We start from the raw sequence: 5,083 nt of genomic DNA, 5'->3' as shown, positions 1-5,083 counted from the left end.
GCTATAATCTCCGCACAAAGTTTTCAGGTGGAACCACTGCAGCAAACAAATCGAACAAAATTGTGAAATTTTAACCGATACCTCCCTCAACTTTACAGAATGTAATTCTTTTATTTATTTACGCGTGATTTTGTATTAATATTATTAATAATTGGTTGATATATTAATTTAAAATATGAATAAAATATTCTACTTTTATCTTTACTAGTTGTGATCAATGCATTTTATAATAATAATTCTTGTCTTATATAAGTATTATGCTATGAAATATAATAAGATTATGCTCATAAAAACATTATAACTAATAGTGTAACAAAGGCAGCACAACACAAATTTTAAGTTTTTTTTAAAGCATTTCAAATGAGAGTTTTGTAGTTCAATTTTTTCGGTATAACAATTAAAACATGATATGTATCTACGCATAGCCATATACTTATAGTCTTTTAAAAACTATCAATATGTATATACCTATCGTTTAACAACCTAAACATTAACCTACTATCTACAACAACTACTCCAATAACTGTGCACGTGCGCAGTGCGGTATTCAGCGTAGAAGAGAAAAGTCACACAGGTCACATGAAAGCTGTTAAGCAAAGCGTTTTGGACGGTACTAGCAAATGGTCGGCTAAAATTGCAATTACAGGTTTGCATATTTTAAACTATGAATCAAGTATTTTGTTAGTAACTTGTTTTATGCACAAATACCAAACACAAATCCCAATACACATGTTTGTACATATATATGTACTTTTACATGCGCATAATCTAAGAATAGATACAAACCTACATTAATAAATACTATGATATGTGAATTATGATACTTAATATAAATGTACATTTAAAGCCCTATCGGTACACATAAGCACGCATACACAAACATGATACACTCATTTAACAGAGCGCTCAGGCTAAATGAAACATATACACATACATTCTACAGACAGACATATTTATAACTTGTTTTTTATTAGTATATTTTAAAATTAATTTCTGAACAACCATCACGATAATATATATTTATTATATATAAAAGATATTGTTGTTATTTCTAGTGGAATAATTATGCATATAAATATGTAAGTGTTTTCCAAGAACTAATCTGGTTACCTATAACTTTTTACCTATATATGTCCTGTAAGAAAAATTTGCCAATATGTGTGGACTCAGTAAAGAATGTAATGTTTTTATACTTCATTGACACCAAATACTGGTAACAATCTGATAGTGTTTTAGACAAGAAACCTACAAAAAATGATGCATTTAAGAGTTTGTCGCAGGGTGCATATAAAACAAAAATAAACAATAAATGTTGTATTTAAAATGTGTTGTAATTTATGTTAATGCACTTATAAAATTGTAAAAACAGCCATTGGTAGAACCAGTTTATGCTAGCAATGGTTGGACAAAAATATGGTTTACTATTAAGTTAACATATTTAGAGAGTTAATTTGTTTTGTGTTTACGAAATGACATGCATTTATATTTTTAACTTTTTTGTGTAATTCCATTACCCCAATTTATATTTATTACGACGTTTCTTCTATAGTACACACTATACTACCAAATGCGCTATCGTATAGCAATTTCTTTAATCAACGTTCTCTCTCAACTCTTGAAACGATAACCTACTTGTAGAATGCTACAAGTAAAGTAAAGTTGTAGTGGTATCATTAATTTTTTAACAGCTTTAAGATATACATATGTAAGTATATGAATCTACTATATATTCATACTTCTGTACCTATGATATTCCTCGCAGAACGTCCGGACCTCAGCACGGAAAGACGTATACAGTCATTCGTTTGTTTCCACAGGAGGTCTTTTTTGCAAAATCACCGTCGATAATGCAATTGTATTCGATGAAACAAAATTCAATTCAATATCTGTTTGCAAAATACATTTCAAAATTGAAAAGATTATTTCGTCAGATATGATTGTTAGTCGAATAATGTCAAAATCGAGTTTCCCAGCTACATTCTCACCAATTTTCCTCCAAAACGGTTTTGCCGATACTGAGTTATAAATATATACATATAATCGACGGTGATTTTACAAAAAAGCCCTCCGTTAGGACCTCTGCACTACTACTAATAGAATTCCTGTACAAATTTCCACGTATTTCATGCTGCGGTTCGAACGTTATGCGGGCGCGTTTCCTTTTTATATGTAAGATAAAATATATATATGTATATATATATGGTATTGTTAATAATATTTGATACTTATTCAATCGATGATTTATTGGGATAATATTAGGAATATTGAGATTGCATATTCATAATGATGCTGTAAGTTATAATACCCGTCAATTTCGGTCATGTATTGCTCTGTGCTAAGTAATATACATCTATTTTTTCTAGTTACGCTGACTGCGGAAACAAGAGCAATATTAGGCGTGTTTTATTTGACCAGCAGTTAGCTTATTTTGTATTGAAGACAAACTGGCATACCTAAAAAAAATCGTCGATCGGTGGGATTTTTGCCGCTCAGGGTTAACGCCAACACGGCATCCCTAAAGAAAGCGGGAACCTTGCGTCAAATTCTCATTGAAATTCTATAATTAGTACAAAATAAATAAAACGAAAAATGAATTACAAACCTTAATCTATGGGCGTGAGGAACTTTTAATAGTTATTTGCCGCTGCCGCTGTTATGTAGGGACGGCAGTTAGTAATTAACTTGTACATTGAACTAAAGGCATTGTCAATTCATTGTCTTTTCATTCACAATAGTTAAATTTTTGCAAAAAAAAAAGGATTTGGCATTAATGATAAATCTTATTTTGACAGATGAAAATGTACTCAAACCAAAATTACACATTTTTTTAGATGGGTAAGACATATTATACATATATGAGCATTTTTCAGTTTTTTATATTGTAGACTTCAATGGGACAAAATAAATATATTTGTATAACATATTAATATTCCATTCACAAATTTGTAATTGATACTAACATTCTCTCTAAGTTAAACATTTTGAATTAAATTTAATATCAGGTGACAGTCTGTTGACTGCTGCCCGCATTTCCAAGGCAGTATGGAATAAGCTTTTTATTTGTCAACTATATAGCTTATAGTCAAATAAAACACGCTTATTATATTTAAAATAATATACTTTTTATGAAACCCAAATGTGTTTTTTTATACTATATTATCGACTAACGAATGATCAGAAAATTTCACCGGTGAAGGGCTTTTAATGAATTTCTAGGTCGACCAGCACCTAGATTAACAACGCGTCAACTACCATAATACCAAAAGTTTGAAAAAATTCATATTTTACAACGAACTAGCCTTAACTATACTGGTACTTACTAACGCAAATATCATATACCGATTAAAGGATATGTTGTCTGTTATCCTGACCCTAATATCCTAATAATTTCTTTCTCTAGCTTCTGATTTCTTTCCCTTTGATAAATAAATTATGAAATTTCTCGGTTGTTCGATACGTTTTATATTATGAACCGAAAGTGGAAACGCGTGCCAGGAAGCGAGAAGTGTCACCAAAAATGATAGCTCGCTTAATTTAGCTCGATATGCAAAGCAAACCCACTTACAAAAAAACTAAGATAGACGGTAGTATAGAGACAGGTCGCCTGCTAGAGAATAAATTAAATACTCGCAGCGAATTTACACTCAGCTCGGCTTTGAGCGTCCACTCTGCGAGGACCCTTAGGAAAGTATCTCTTCTCGCTACAAAACTTGTATCTACGCACATGCACTTTGCGAAATTTCTCTTAGAGTGGCTAGCTGAGAGGTGGCGAATCATTCTTTTGACTGACGAAAAGAAGATCGTTTTATTTGGTAGCCGTGGAATGTTATGTTAGAATATATAGTACATATTCGGGAATATGTATGTATATATACCATAAAAACAATAAAATACGGCGGTGTCATTATTATGGTTTGGGTGGGCTTTTCTTACTATGTTTTGTACCGTTTGGTCATTGGATAAAAACTACGATATCTCCAATTGGCGCCAAACAGCGTAAAGGACGATCAACTGGCGCGCTGTTGTAAACTCGGCTATAACCGCGTAAGCGGTGGCTACGCCAATAAAGAAGAAGCAAATCAAAAATGGTCTAATCGTAAAATAGCAGCATAAATACATTTTAACAAAAGTTCTGGTTGACATTTTTTGGAATAATATCGTACAACTTGCGAACTAAAAATGAAGACAACTTAAAGAAGAAAAAGACGCACTAGTTTATGAGAAACTCATTCTTACATAAGAACAAGTTTACGATTTAAAAACGCCGCTGAGATTAAAGGAGGGTTGCAGAAATCATTTGTTATGATATTTTAACTCGACCCGTTCAAATTGGCTTAACAGCATGGGAATGTTAAGAAGAAAGCCTGTAAAAAAGAAAATTCAAAGAAAAGCGTTTAAGTTGTGTCAAAAATAAAATAAACTAGAACCAAGCCAAGTGGAAATCTGTAATGTTTTCTGAATAGTCATAGTTTAACTTTACTGCACCTGATGGCTATAACACAGTTCGTCACAGACTTGGTGAACGATTCGCAGATAATTGCATAGTACCTACTGCAAAACATTACCCTTATATAAAGGAACGGTAATGCATTTCCAAGTACCAATTGAAATCAGTTGAATATTAGAGGTCTGAATGAACGCTAAGAAATATAAAAACTGATATAGAAGGGGTGGTTCCTAGGTGCACTTTTTAATCGAGTCTCCACATTTTTTAAATTAATTCGTTAGTTTTGACATTTTAGATTGGTAAATTAAAGAAAGATATGGGTATTACCTCATTGTATTGGTCATAAAGCGCCCCGATTTCAATTCAATATAAAACCTAAGGGGTCTAATACACGCTAGAACCTAAAACAAGAAACCCAAAACAATGGTTGAATTAAGGCAAACAATAAAAGTGTAATTCAAAGCAATAATCGCCGAATATTTAAGCGCTTTACACAAATCATCTTGTAAAGAGTTAAAAATACCATAAACGCCAATGGTGGTGACAAATTAACTTTACTGTGCTTTTACAAAAGCGGACGGTTTTATTGGTTTTAAAGTAATACACCAACTAAACTTCGTGTTTCTATTAAAAAAA

General features: G+C 31.9%; 1 protein-coding gene across 5 annotated transcripts in view; it reads left to right on the top strand.

The window, feature by feature from the left end:
• LOC108976539 overlaps positions 1-5,083 on the top strand; it is a 78,696-nt gene that overhangs the window by 34,424 nt on the left and 39,189 nt on the right. The window lies entirely within an intron of this gene.

This window comes from Bactrocera latifrons, unplaced genomic scaffold (assembly GCF_001853355.1).
Source record: "Bactrocera latifrons isolate USDA-ARS-PBARC rearing strain unplaced genomic scaffold, ASM185335v1 scaffold_773, whole genome shotgun sequence".
NCBI lineage: Eukaryota > Metazoa > Arthropoda > Insecta > Diptera > Tephritidae > Bactrocera > Bactrocera latifrons.
Note: the sequence above shows the minus strand (reverse complement) of the source record. Positions and strands in the feature narration are given on the sequence as shown.